Source organism: Sceloporus undulatus, chromosome 2, assembly GCF_019175285.1.
Source record: "Sceloporus undulatus isolate JIND9_A2432 ecotype Alabama chromosome 2, SceUnd_v1.1, whole genome shotgun sequence".
Taxonomy (NCBI): Eukaryota; Metazoa; Chordata; class Lepidosauria; order Squamata; family Phrynosomatidae; genus Sceloporus; species Sceloporus undulatus.
In genome coordinates this window covers 328,639,018-328,654,613 of record NC_056523.1, presented here as the reverse complement: position 1 = coordinate 328,654,613, position 15,596 = coordinate 328,639,018, and the positions used below count along the sequence as shown (strand labels likewise).

General features: G+C 41.4%; 1 protein-coding gene across 1 annotated transcript in view; it reads right to left on the bottom strand.

Moving 5' to 3' along the window:
* Window positions 1-15,596, bottom strand: part of CELF4 (CUGBP Elav-like family member 4) — an 817,890-nt gene that overhangs the window by 524,073 nt on the left and 278,221 nt on the right. The window lies entirely within an intron of this gene.

Here is a 15,596-nt window from a genome sequence, read left to right as displayed (position 1 = left end):
GATAGATTTTATGTAAGTCAGAAACCACTTGAAGGCATACAGCAACAACAGTAACAACACAAACAAATGTAATAGATTTTTGGGGGAAATCTTTTCCTTCCATTTTGTGGAAGTGGCTGAAACTGGGGATTTGAATCACAAATGACTATGTCTGGTGTCTTGTTGGTGTTTTGCCTATACATGAGTTCCCATTTGCAATTTTTTTTTTTTTTGGTCACGGCTTAATATCTGCATTCAGTTCACAGTTGTGTAAACAAAGTTCCACAAGTGTGACTGTTGCACACAAAGTTGGACGTTCTTGAATGGTTGATAACTACTCACCAGTGCCTTCACTTGAATCACTGGGGTAGTGCAAGAGCAAGCACAATCAGGTACATAATACTTGCAAAGGGATAGTGTGGTGTAGCCATCACTAAGCTACCTGAGTGTAGATTTAAACTGCACAAAAATGTAGGAGCAATGCTAATGATGTAAAATGCCTACCTTGCAGGTCTAGTTCTTCGTGAGTTTTGCAGTAAAACCTGGCTCTGAGACTAAAGTGTCCCGGTGAGTGAAGGTTAAAGGCACTATATATACCTGCACTCTTTTCCTGTACTCTTGGGAGGAGAAATAATGACCTGAACATCAGTGATCACAGTTTGGCTATTATTCTGTTTTCTGTTTCCTCACCATTGCAAATATGCCTGGTGCTATGGAGTATATTGATGGAAACATCCTTTACTTTTTACAATCCACAACAAAATTAATACCACTGATACATTAGCTGGCCTTTCTGCTCCAGTCACTTTCAAAGACCTTCTCTGGTCATATCTCCCATCTCAGTCAAGGCAGATGTCAACATGGAGCATGCCCTTTTTGGTGGTTGCCTCCCTTTTGAGGAACTCTCCCTTTACCTAACCTCACCTGACACCTCTTCCCATACACTTTTTGTGCCAGGCAAACACGTTTTTCCTCTCCAGACTTTTGAACTTGAAAGGACAATATTTTAATACAACCTTGACCTGCTGCTTATTCTCCACTATTGTTTTTATAGATTCTAGATATTTGATGATAAGCCAGTGTGTCCTTGGTATCTGCTGGAGTTTGGTTTCAATATCTTCTGTGGATACCAAAATCTGTGAATTTTCACTTCCCATTAACTATAGCGCATGATAGAATCTGTGAATAAAGAATCCACGGATACAGAAGGCCAACAGTATTTTGATTGTCACCATGGAAATTTTCAGAGTGTTGGTTTAAATCCAACTTTGAGATTCAACTAGAGCAGTGTTGGCTATTGGAGTATGGTAGAGTCTCCTTCTTTGGAGGTTTTTAAGCAGAGGCTGGATGGCCATCTCATGGGAGTGCTTTGATTGTGTCTTCCTGCATGGCAATGGGTTGGACTGGATGGCCCTTGGGGTCTCTTCCAACTCTATGATTCTATGATGTGGGGACCTGGCAATTTATTTTTCTAATGGGCCAGGGACCACTAACATTATTGTACGCATTGGCTATGCCTGTTTCTTTATTTCCTGGAAATTGTCCATGGACCACCACTCTGAGTAGCACGGAATTAGAGTAGTTCCACTCTAGTTTGTGAGTCAACATCTGTATAAATCTCATTTGTTCAATACATCTGCTCTAGCTGGGAGCTATCAATTGTGTTTAAGTGTTGGGTATGTATATGGACATATAGTTGGTGCATAAAATGACACATTTTTGGTGGATTGGCACTGTCCTGTGGACAAAAAGTCATTATGGGGTCTTAGTACTGCATTGCAGCCTGATCACTTTACAGAAGTTACCTGAAGGACAGCTCTGTATTACTTGGATGTGTCTGCATTTTGTTTTGTCTGTCTTTTGATTATTATGATCCACTGAGTAATGGGACGTATTCTGCTAAGGACAAAAAAGAATTTCTAGGCAGAGGCAGCAAACTCTTCTCTGCCAAAAAATGAGAGAGTTTTTAAAAAAGACAAAACACCCCACCACCACCACCACACACACACACACAAATTCTTTATAATTCAGTTCAGTCTGATCTTTCAAACTTATTGGATTTTCTCTAATTGGATTGGCTTATCAGAGGGCTGGGTGGAAAGGAAGGAGGAGAAGGGACTGTACCTCTTCAGCAACTGATCTACAGAGGAAGGAAATTCTTCAAATCCTGTCAAACAGTGTTGCCTTTTTGTTGCTACAGGAGCAAAGGTTGAAGGTCTCATTATCCCTGTTGTAGACCCCAAAGATGGATTATTTCTATCTGTGGGTTGTTTCACTGATTCCACAAAGTCATGGAGCAGTTTCATGTGTGAGAAAGAAGGGAAAATCTTCTGTTACTACATCGTGCTTGCATAGTGTAAATCAGTTCTCATGTAGTGAAATGGCAGTTGCTCCACACTGCCATTCTGATGATTATTGACACTGCAACAGTGGCATATCTGCACATGTGTTTGAAGTTTCCACACCTCCATTGAATCAAATTCAAAGACATATCTGTATTAGTCTGGAAAATCAGTATGCAAAGGGATCATGCAACATCTCAAAGTCTCAAAGCCGCTGCAAGATTCCTTTCCAGTAAATCAAATGGTACCATGAAGGCCTTGACAAGTAGTTATGCACCATCCAAGAATGCATAACTGCATATGCAATAGTTACACCACCAGAAATTTTCCTAGACAACTGTGAGCTGAATTACATTACAATAAGGCTAATAAGTAAGCTTCCCTCTGCCACTTGGGAGAGATTAGAAGACCGTGCTGGTGAACTGAGGATTCAGCTTTATTGAAAGAAATTCACTTCTGTCCCATTCCCTGACAGACCAGGGTCTGGACAGAATGAGAGCTCTGAGTGCATGTCTTCTCCATGTTAATATAATTTTCTAAAAGCTGCCAAGTTTGAATGGAGGAGATGGACAAGCCTGGTTAGAGTCAGCCAGCCACAGCTCAGGGAATGTTGTGCTGCGTGGGGAAGAAATGATACAAAACTGAGGCTTGCCTGTGTCAGAAGTCAGAAAGGGAAATGATGATATATAGGGAGGAAAAAGATAGGAACAGAGACAGGATAGTCAGCCAGAGGAAATATCTAAATATGGTTTTAGGGACCTGTGAATGAATGAGTAGTTTAAGGTTTAATGTGTTATTTATATGTCTGTCAAAGGCTGCATCTGCACTGCAGTTTGATACCACTTCAACTGCTGTGGCTCAATGCTTTGTTATTCTTGTGGTTGTGTGCCTTCACGTCATTCCCAACTTATGGTGACCCTAAGGTGAATTTATCACAGGGTTTTCTTGGTAAGATTAGAACTGATGAGGTTTGCCTTTGCTTTCCCATGAAACTGAGAGAATATGATTTGTCCAGGGCCACCCAGTGGGTTTCCATGGCCAAGGCAGAATTCAAACCATGGTCTCCAGAGTCATAGTCCAAAACACAAACCACTACACCAAGCTGGCTATGGCTCAGTGCTATGGGATTTGTAGTCTGTTGTGGCACTAGAGCTCTCTGATGGAGAAGGTTATATATCTCACAAAACTACAGATCCCAGAAGTCCATGGTACTGGGCCATGGCAGTTAAAATGGTATCAAACTGCATTAAATCTATGGTGTAGAGACACCTTAATAAACCTCCACATGCTTGTTCTTTGTTTACTACTCTGTCTCTGTCTGTGCCTATTAAGCTGGTGGAGAGTCTGGTCATGCTGACCACAGCAAACTCACCACAGCAACACAGTGACTGGTCCACATAGGGGGAATCACTTTGAGGCCCAAGTACCGCATCCAGGGAGGGATCTTGAGGGGACAAGGGAATGACAGGAGCCCAGAGGTTGGAATTGTGGGGCCAGCCTGAAAAGGGGATCGATCACACCAAGTCACTTATGTGCTGAAAAAAAGTTTCCATCTAGCTAAAAATGTCTGGCAGATGTTTTGGTCATCATTCACGACAAGGGCAAAGCTGGCCATCTACAGTCTCCTTTCATGTAAACAACTTCCATGTAATTTTGTTTTCCATTCCTTTCATGCAATTCTATTTTTATGGAATTCTATTTCAAAGGTCATTTTTCTAAGTTTTTAATTGTACTGTCCCAATTTTGGGAATAAAGCAGGATAGAAATAAATATAATCATCATGATCACGATCATCCTCTATTCTCACTTTTCTTCTTCCAGACTTGTTCCACCCAGGGATCCTCAGACTTGGATCCCTGGGTGGAACAAGATATCATAGGCGCGATACAGACCGCCCGTGTAGAACGGGTGCCGCCATTTTGTATGCGCTGAGCTCGTACTATGGTTAGGGGTGTCCGGAAAAGACGCCCCTTTCTAACCCTAGTATGTGCTTGGCCCATACTTTACGCCCATGCAGAATGGGCCATAGAATCATAAAGTTGGAAGAAACCCCAGAGACAATGCAGTCCAATCCCCTGCCATGCAGGAACACAGAATCAAAGCACCCCCAAAGCACCCCCAACAGATGGCCATCCAACATCTGTTTAAAGACCTCCAAGGGAGAAGATTCCACCACACTCCAAGAGAGTGTGTTCCACTGTCGAACAGCTCTTACTGTCAGGAAGTTCTTCCTAATATTGAGGTGGAATCTCTTTTCCTCTAGTTTGAATCCTTTGCTATGGATCCTACTCTCTGGAGGTGCAGAAAACAAGTTTGCTCCATCCTCAGTATGACAAAACCTAGGGAACATAGTTTTGTGGGCTTTTCAGGAAGAGTTTCTTCCTGATGTTTTGCCAGCATCTGTGACTGGCATCTCCAGAGAATGCTTGCCTGGAAAAAGTGGGTATATACAGTATATACTGTGTGAGCCTGGGAATGCAGGAGTGGTTTGCTGAGTCCTCATTTTGCTATTCTTCAAGACTGATAGCCAATTTTTTTTTCACTTTAAGAGTTTCTTCTTTCCAGTTGAAATTATCCAGAAGTTTGTGGTTTTCAATGGCTTATCTGTGCATCCTGACATGGTAGTGGTTGACATGGTCCAGAATAGTATGCCCAGGATGGTTTGTGGCACATTCTGCAATTGCTGATTTTTCTGGCTGGCCCAGTCTGCAGTGTCTGTTGTGTTCCTTGATTCTTGTTTGCACACCCAATTTTTTCCAGGCAAAGCATTCTCTGAAGATGCCAGCCACTGATGCTGGTGAAATGTCAGGAAGAAACTCTTCTAGAATATGGCCACATAGCCTGAAAAACCCACCAAAAAATATGGATGCCAGCCCTGAAAGCCTTCGACTTCACACTAGGGAACATAATTCCAAAGGGAAACTTGCATTGTACCTCTTGAGCCCAAGTAAAGCCGTATTAGTTTCTCCTACAAAAGGGTAATCATTTTACTTTTCATTTGTAGTGGAAAATCAAGCAGCATCCTGCTCCATTCCTGTTGCCGGAAGCAGACAAGCAACATCGTCTTCTGGGACCTCCTTGGGACCCCTGGCAAGCCATGGAGAATCCCTGTTGCTGTGCACCCAGATACAGGAATGGAGTAGTATGCTTCTCTTTTGCCCTACTGCTCCATTTCCACATCTAATAGATAGCCAAAGTGGGAGGCCTGCCTTAGCAACAATGTGGGTTTGGGGGGATGCCACAGTTCTGTCTGATAGAACTTTATGGTAAGCCTTCCTATTTGGGGATCAGCTAAATAGCTAAATAGTGGCATTAGGGAACAAAGGAAAAGTGATTTTAAAACAGAAGGGTATCCACTGAGGGAAGGGTCTAAATACCCTAAAGGCACTGGATCCTGCCTGATTTTAGAAGCTAAGGATGGTCAGCCCTAGTTAATAATAATAATAATAATAATAATAATAATAATAATCTTTGATCGGAGGTCACCAATGAATACTAGGTGTTGTGGGCTCTGTTTCAGAGGAAGGAACTAGCAAAACCACCTCTGATGGTTCCTGTCAAGTACTCATATGTACTGGCTGACTTTGGCTCAGAAATCCAAACTTCAGTGTGAAACAGCAGGCTTTATTCAGAAACCAAAGCAATTCACAGCATGGTGATGTTGTTAGAACTAAAGCAAGTCTTAGAAGCACAAAGCATTTCAAGCCCTTTCATGTGCTCAAAGCCCATTTCATCCTAAACCAAAATATCCCTTTTCCCAGGACAACCCCATTGTATCTCTTCCCTCCAGGCATTCCCATGGAACTGAACTTGGTAGATCCTGGTGCCTATTACCTCCCCTGCACATCTGCTTGTCAACCAACTCCAGCAGAGATAAACTTTCTTTCCACCCAACAATGCCAATGGTATGACCCATTATTAAGCAATACAAAGCAAAGTAGGTGCAGAATAAATGAGCAACAAACATGGTAGGAATGCTGAGGGACTTAGATCCTGACACTATTTGGAGATCAGCTAAATACTAAAGCAACAGGAGCCTTGTTCCATAGTCATCCTGACAACCCTACAAGCAACTGAAAGCATCCCAGGGGATGTATCTTGCAGAGGCTACTGCAGCAAAGTGTGGTACTGAAGTCTTTTGGTTCAGGCTTAGAAGAAAGGGAAAAACAGAACATTATGGAAACTATAGTTCTTAGTACATCTCCCCTCTGTCATCATACTGAAGTTCAGGTTTGCAAATGGTGTTCCAAAATGGCATCCCTTTACCCCATCATTTGACGTACGAATGGTTAACATGAGGGGAAGCTGACACTGGAGAAGCTGTACACCATCATGGAATTTGGTGGCTCTGATGCTACTGGGGTTGTGGTTTTATTATTATTACTTTGGGTTGTAGTGTGAACTTTAATGGTACTATCCAATATGTGGAGCTCCATCCCTCAAATAGCTTCCACACTTTGGATTGCTATACTTGCAAAATTCGCATTCTCCCCTCGCCTGTCTGTTCCTCCTTTTCTCCTTGCATCAGCTGCCGCTCTGGGTAGTACACCAATACATGCTATCAATATATACATGAAGCAGACTCCCTTAATCAGTTTAAAAGCCTTTTGAAAATGTATTTTGCAGATGTCTCACTAGCTGAATCTTTATTTATAGGCTTATGCTGGGACAGTCATTTGAATTTTTGTTGTGAGTCCATATTTTATTATGCATTTTATTTGGTTCTTTATTGAAAGCCTTTTGAAGTCACACACAGGATACAGGGGCAGTGATTAGATAAAAGCAGGCCTATCTGAAGATCTCTCCCTCAATCCTCCTGCCTGCTGGGCCTTTTCACCCCGTTACCTATATGAGTGTGGTCAGACCTCTGACTATAGTTGCTATACCAGTCCGTTCTCCCAGTCCTTCCTCCCATCCCATGAAACCTTGATGTTCCCATGCTGTTAACATGAATTATTGACATCAGAAATGCAGACACATTAGATGGAGGTTATGGCAATGTTATTTTTCTGGAAGGAATGAATCAAGAATGAATTAATGAGCTCCAATGGGTGGAAAGGAAAAGGAGGCATATTTAGATGAGAAGGAAGGGGGGAATCGAAGGGAGTACTCTGTTCTCAGCAGTCAAACATGACAGTCCGTCATTGGATGTCTTTGAGACAAGACTGGGTGAGTTCCAAGCAGATGTCTCTCACTTGAGCTTTGTGGCCTGTTCAAGAAATTAATTGACCACTTTCTTTCCAAACGGATAAGATCCATCTAGAAGGGTTGTTTTTTTTTGTGAGTGTGTGCTATGTGGTACATGCATAGGCTACATTTATTTTTGAGGCACACACCACAGTGTAAAAAAGCTCTTCATTGTAGATATGTAGTGTCACTATCAAAACATATCTCACTGTGTATCAGGAATTTGTTGTACTTTCACAACACCACTGAGTGTGGCAAACAACACATGGAAAAGAATGTACGTGCGATCTTGGCTCATTGTCTTAAAACTAATATGAAGCTTCATGAATTGCTTTTTCCCAGAACCTGGACCTGATACAAAAACCCTCAGCTATATTCTTGCTCTGCCTTACAAATTTTAACTGATTTTTCTCTGGTTGGCAGAGTATTTCCAATAAGCCATCAGATTTTTTTTTAGTTCTATGTTTATGATTTTTCATGAATCCTGTGTTCAAAGCTCAGTTTGGACTTACTTCTCAAGCACCATTAGTCCAGCAATGGTAGGAAGATCCTTGGGCTAAGAAGACATTCTAAGCTGGGAACTCCATGCAGCTGATGCTCGCTGATCCTCCTGTTTCCAGAATAGACTCAATTAAGAATAATTGCCTGCACAAAAAGCATCCAGGTCTAGGATAGAGTTGTTATGCCTGTTTCAAAAACATCTTCAGTGTGGAGCCAGGTAGTACTTCATATGCTAGAGCTTACTCCAAGATGCCCACCAAAACGTCTTGGCACAACATGCTAAACATGCAACAAAGCCATCAACAGAATGTGAACATTTTCCCCTAGGTTTGACATGCCCCATTATGGCATATAATGAGTTCCAAATGAAAGAAATACACAAGGGTGTGTGGGGATTTGTAAGGCCAGTGTGATAAATGGCAGTGCAATGTGATAAGGAGCAGAATGGTGTGATAAATGGAAAGGACCATTCCCCTTTCGACCAGGCCACCTACTCAACATTCTATCTTGTCCAAGACAATACACAGCCCCAAGTGCTTGCACACAGTATAACCTTTGACAGTGGGCAAGAGGCAGCATTGGTACATTTCACTCCATTTCAGTGAGATCATGGTGAAGGTAAGCAATAGAACCTGATAATAAATCTTGCAATATTGTTAACGCCACCTAACTTTCTGACAATGTTCATTACGAGCTTCAAACTGTGACAAATCTCACTGATTCTCATTATTTTGATTTGGAGGGAGAAAAAAAACTGAATTATGCTGCTCATATCCACTCGATGAAAAGAAAATCCCATCTGTTTGTGCATTATTCTTTCCAAGTGCTTGTTTGCTTTTTCATTATACCCTAAAAATTCAAATGTAGAAGAAGTGAAACTTCTTTCCCCTACAGTGCTATTGGTTTTTATTTTTTTAAAAAAACAAATGCAATGGCAACATCAGTTTGTTTAAGTAAACATAAATAGCTGTCTCATTGTACATCAGACTCTTGGTCCATCTCACCCATCACTGTCTAATAAGGCATCCAATAGCTCTCCAAGGGCTCAGATGGGTTCCCATACCTGCATCCCAGCATTCCTTGAATGCCAAGGATCTGAATACAGGAAAGTGACTGTTCATAGTGCAGTAGTAGTATTGTCAGCTTTGACTGGCCATGACTTCAGACAATTTTCCCCCAGGCATACCTGAATAATCCTACCATTCCCTTATGTTCTCCCATCTAAATATAAATCAGACCTGGGCCTGCTGAACTTCCAAAATCAGACATTATTGGCTCTGCTATGCCTGCAAAGCATGTGCTCCTCCACTGAACCATGTCCTCTCCCACAGTTCTTCTTCCTGTATTGCTATGTACTTTATATGTATTAGCCTACTATCCCCACCACCTTTCCCTTCTTCTTTTATGTCATGTCTTTTTAGATTGTAAGCCTGAGGGCAGGGAACCGTCTAATTAAAAAGGTTGTATGTACAGCACTGTGTAAATTTACAGCGCTTTATAAATAAAGGTTAATAATAATAATAATAATAATAATAATAATAATAATAATAATAATAATAATAATAATAGGACTTGAACAGAATAGGTTGATCCCAACTGTAACTGTGCCCAGCAGAAGCCAGCTAAGGACACAATACTTCTGAAAGCCATGGATAGTGTCTCATCTGAGGTTCCGTGATAATGCAGTTTCAAAATTTGATTAAGGCTCTGGTGAACATGTTCTAATTTCAATATTCCTTTTGAAAGCAGCTCATTCAGTGCAATTTGCCCCACCAACATCTCCACCACTAGAACTTACATCAGCACATCCTCATAGCCTTTCTAGGTAATTTGGCTTTTAGGGCTTAGAGAGTAAACATTTCTGTTGAGGTTCCCCCAGAACCTTACTCAGGTGCCCTGTAGCATGGAAGCCAGGGACTTCAGGTTGTCCAACCACCCAGGTGTAGAGGTGCCATTACCCATAGGGGTGAAAAGATCTGGTGGAAGACATCTTGCCCTGACTGCTGAGCAGGGATAGTGTGGGTAGTGATGGTTGTGTTGTCTACTATGGTCACCATGAACATTTCAGAAAGTAGAAGCTGAATAGTACCCAGAAGTAGCATCAAAGACTTAGGGAATGGTGATTTTTCACACTCATCCCCACCCCTGCACATGAGTAAGCCACCACTGACATTGAAAATGCATACACATACAAACCCTCATGGCCTATAGCAGTGATGGCGGGTTGTGTGGGTTGAAGCATTAATTCTGCTACACAGCTCTTATGTTGAATGGCAATGCTGTGCAATTGAACAGAAACACCACAGATGCAACCCAATGCACAATGTAATGTTATTGTGCATGCATGCACAATGCACATTTCACACATCCACATGCAATGTGGATGTACATGTGGCTGTAATGACATCAGACCCACAACTCCTATGGAGTTTTAACTGTTTTAATTGGATTGTCTGTTCCCTGTTTCCTGTTAAAACTTTTGCAATACAGCTTATGTTCATCAAATTTATTTTAACATAAATTGTAAGCTACCTTGTGTCCCATATTGGGAGAATGCTGAGGTAATACAGTGGACCTTTGTTATACGCTGGGGTTTGGTTCCAAGATCCTCCGTGTATAACAAAATCCGTGTATGCTCAAGTCCCATTAAATATAATGACAGAGCAAAATGGTGTCCCTTATAAAAAATGGAAAATCATGGTTTGATATTTGAAATGTATACTTTTTGGGAGCATTTTCAAACCGTGTATGCTTGAATCCGTGTATAAAAAAATCTGTGTATAAGAAGGGCCGACTGTACACAAACAAACACACCCTGCTTCCATAATCTTGAACTGAATGTGGACATTCTGCATGGAGCAAAAATGTTCAACCAATCCTGTAGGGAAACTGACTTATGCATCCCTAAGGCACCAATAGGATTTTGTCCCTTGCTCATTATGTGCTATTTCTCACTTATTGTTCACAGGCACCTTTGCACATTACCTTAAGAATAAAACATTTGTATCATGTTACTAATGTGTTATATTACTTTCTCTTTTTCATTCTTATTCTTTTTACAAAATAAAAATATAAATGGAAAAAATGGTTTTTGAATTTCCCCCGTAACCAGCATTGGTATCCATTTATTCAGTGTTGTATCATGTAACACATAAAAAGTAACAAAATCACATGTAACATGTTGTTTGTTTTTCAGTAACAAAGACATTGTGGCATTATTTTTCAAAGAAACATAAAGACAGGCAACTTCTTTAACACTATATCCTTGCTATTTCTAACACATTGTCCCCGACTAAATATCCTGTGGGCCTCCCTCCTCTCCCGTGGCCGTGAGGTTGGGCTAATGGGTTTTTTATTGTTTTTAAGGATTGTTGTTTGTGTTTTTAACCTGTATGCTGTTTGCACTTTGGTGCATTTTGTTAGCCGCCCTGATCGCTGGAAGGGCGGGGTACAAATAAAATTTTATTATTATTATTATTATTAGGAGGGTAATTTGGGGGAAATTTTAGCCACCATTGGCCATTTTCTATTTTTAATTATATTTGTGTCATCAGCATCAACATCAACATTATCATCATCATCCCAGTCAAAAAGAAATTAATGTCTGCCATTCTATTAATCAGTTGCAATATCATAGGCTGGATGTACGATGCTGTTACTGCTAGGGATTCATGTTTATAGTCATGAATGACTGAATGTGACCCCAAAACCAACTTCTGTAGCCTAGAGAGCAAGATCGCATGCCAGACAGCTAGGCATCCCATGAGCTTGAATCTACAACTATGCAGAACAGTGGAGGATAAGGGGGCTTGGAGATGTCTCATACACAGAGTCGCCTTGAGTCGAGGTCGACTCGAGGGCAGTGGCATTACTGGGAGGTGCAGGGGGGCAGACCATACCAGGTGATGCCCCAGAGGAGGGGTGACACCAGGTTGGGTCCTCCTCTGCCTTTGGTGCTGGAGGGGTGAATGGTCACCCTTCTTGGCTGCTCCATTGCCTGGCTTTCTCCCTGGGAAGAAAGCTTGGTGAAGAAGCAGCAGGAGGAGCGAATGCACACCCTTTTCAGGTGACACCCTCCGCATCAGGTGACACCCAGCTAGTGACACTACTGCACAAGGACAGCTAACAACAACAAAATTGCTGTACATACAGTTGAATATATTTCTATGGTGCTTAACTGCCCATCAGTACCTTCAATGTACTACACTTGATTCACAGGGATTGTGGAAACAGCAAGCACAATCACAGCTCTGCAACTGACTGAACAATGTTCATATCCAGCAGACAGGTAGTGGAGTACAGCCACTTCATAGCTATGTGAGCATAGATTTACACTGCCCAAACAGGCTGTAGATCTTGACTAAGATTCCAGGCTCTGCATTTGTAATGTTGTCAAATCAGTGTTGCAGCATCAAGAAATTTTATTTATTTATTTATTTATGAGATTTATTGCCTGTCTTTCTCCCAAAATGGGATTCAAGGAAGCTCACAATAATTTACAAAGACAGAACTGATACACTGATTACAAAAGTTAAAAATAATTAATTAATACTAATTTTAAAACATAAGTTAAAAGCAGCATAGTTTAAACCAATAAAAAAAATTAAAGCATTAAACACACCACATTACACAAGTCAATTTAATTTACTTTAAAAATAAACCTTAAGTCATGTGGGCTGCCACATGAGCAAGAGATATGATTGAGAGGCCACTGGAAGAATGCAACTAAACTTACAGTGAATGTCACTAAAAAAAAGGGATGGCTGGCTGCAGCTTTGCACAAATGCAAGTAAGGTACTTCTTGTTTATTCTTAGATTTGACTAGGGCACCTGGCAAAAATAACATAGAAAATGAGTAGTGTGTGTGTGTGGGGGGTCATTTTCCAGATTTTTTTTCCCTGAGACATGCACTGAAGCAAAATGCTGTAGGTCTAAAGAATATGGAAATAAATAGATTTTTCTAACCCTATAAAGTGTTGGCTTCAGCGGGCAAAGGGCCCTGTATCTGTTGAGCAAATTTGCAATTGCAAATGGGTCCTTTTTCGAAGAGTCTGTGTCTATTCTGCTGGAAAGAAAAAGAAGGAAAGAAATTTGCATATGCATATTGATTTATCCAACCCAGGAGCAAATTCTGCCACTCTCAGAACGGCACCATACAACTTTCAAATTTCTCCCCATTTGCACAATTAGCGCTGGCAGGGAAAATGTGCTGGCTGGTGAAGCATGGTCTCTTATCCCCTTCTCTGCCAAGTGCACAACTCCTCAGAGTGCTTCAAGGGAGGAAAGAAAGAAAAGTGGGCACCCTAGTTAAATGTCGACCTGCATGAAAGAAACAAACAGGGGTGTTTTTCAGTAAATTCAAACAACAAGAAAAATATGCATTTATCTTGGTGCATTCTTACACTTCTTCATTTATTATCCCAGCAGATTTTTCAAATCATGATTCAGGAATATGCAAGGGACAAGGCCCATCATTGTACCAAATAAAGCTGTACCTCTTGGACTTTTGGTTTGATTGATCTTGGTGGCTTTCCCCAGTTTGAATCATAGGATCACAGAGTCCATCCAGTCCAACCCCTTCCAGACATTCCACCATTATGATTGTCCTCCTGTGAACATGGCCCAGCTTGTCAACATCCTTGAATTGGGCAGCTAGTGTTTTTCATGGTGAAGCAGAGTATGGCAAAGTATTTAGTTGCTATTACAATTTTCTGTGTCTCCTGTTACTTTTTCGCAGGGAAAACTCACTACTTGCATGTTTCTCAAAAATAACTGAAATACAAAATGTTCATTGGCTTTTTAAAAAATTGAGTTTATTTGCTTGTCTGCGATACAAAGCATACTTTCATCCAATGCATCTTGTCACCTTAACACTCAAGAGTAGTGTCACCTGGTAGGTGCTGAGTGTGTGGTCCGCACCCAGTGACACCGTCAGAGGGAATGATACTGAAATGACTTGCCAAAGAAGGTGGTCTCCAGCTCCCCATTTCTGCCTCATGCCCTCACAAAGCTTGGAACCTCAGGCACAGGCTGGATCTCACCTGAGGAACATGCAATCTGACAACAAAACCCACACTCAACTTCATTTCCCAGAGTAAAAAGCATCAACTGTGAGAAAGAGAGACATAGGTCTCTCTCCACACACACACACACACACACACACACTGGAGTTATCCAGTGTCAGAGTTAGGTGCACTTCAAATAACTTCTTCCATTTCTTGGTTCTCCACATCATCTTCATTCTCAAGCCTGCCACCATAACATGAGCTAGATACACCACTCTCTTCACTCCTTCACTGAAGGGTGCCACCAAGCTCTCATCTCACCCAACAGTCCTTCTTCTTTCCCCAGCTCAGTTAAGCTCATCTCAGATCATGATGGGCCTTGTGTTGTTGTTGCTTTTCATAAAAAGTGCCCACAAGAGATAGATGGTGTCTCTGCAGATTCTCCTTGTCCCTCCTCCTTCCATCTCCCTGAACAAGCAACATACTGCCCTTTCCGGCTCTGAATTTTTGCTCAATTCATCTGCTGCCTCAGCTGAAGTTCACCAGCAATTATTCTAAATTCCCACCTCATGGAACCTCAGCCCTCCATTTTTTGTTCAGCACTGTCATCACTGTCACTATGACAGGCAAACAAACAAGCCAAGCTACGTCTGGAGCATCCCCCTTTCAATGCAAGGAATTTCCCTCCCTTCTCCTTTATCCTTGTGCCCCCACCCCCAGAGCAAACCAACAAGCACTCAAGTCTCACATAAGGTGGATGGGAAGATGAACAAAGCAGGAGGAGAATCATGAATTACTGCAGTGGGTGACACCAACCCTAGGGACAGCACTGACAATGAACTGTAAAAGCACATACCAGCAACCTAACCCAACACTTGGATGCTAAGATTTCATTTCATGAGGTTGCTCTTGTAACTATAAAACTAACTAACAGTGGTTACAGCCACACTGACAATGAAGCGAAGCTATCTCTGAATACATCTGTGTCACAACAGACAAAAAAGTACAACCTTATACGACACCAACAGGATTCTGGCTGTAAAATGACAAATGAACTAATTAAGAGGCTAATACTAAATGCTAAAGTAGGGAGCAACTTGTGACCCTCTAGATGTTGTTAGTCTGCTACATACATCAGTTCTGTCCGATAGTGAAGGTCTGTGTGGATTCATTGACTCTAGCCAAGAGGTCCACAGTGTGGGCTGTGTTATGTTTAGCTAGGAGAAGAGAAGACTGAGAAGTACCACAATAGCTATCTTTAAATATCTGATGGGATGTCATGTTGATGATGGAGCCAGCTTGTTTTTTGCTGCTTCAGAGACTAGATCACAAACCAGTGGGTTCAGATTAAAAGAAAGGAGATTCTATCCAAGTGTTAGAAGAACTTCTTTGCTCTAAAAGCCATTCAGCAGTGGAATGATCTGCCTCAAAGGGTGCTAGACTCTCCTTCTTTGGAAGTCTTTAAATAGAGGATGGGTGGATATCTTTAAGGTGTGCTTCAATTGCTTATTCCTGTATGACAGGGAGTATTTATTATTATTATTATTATTATTATTATTATTATTATTATTATTATTATTAT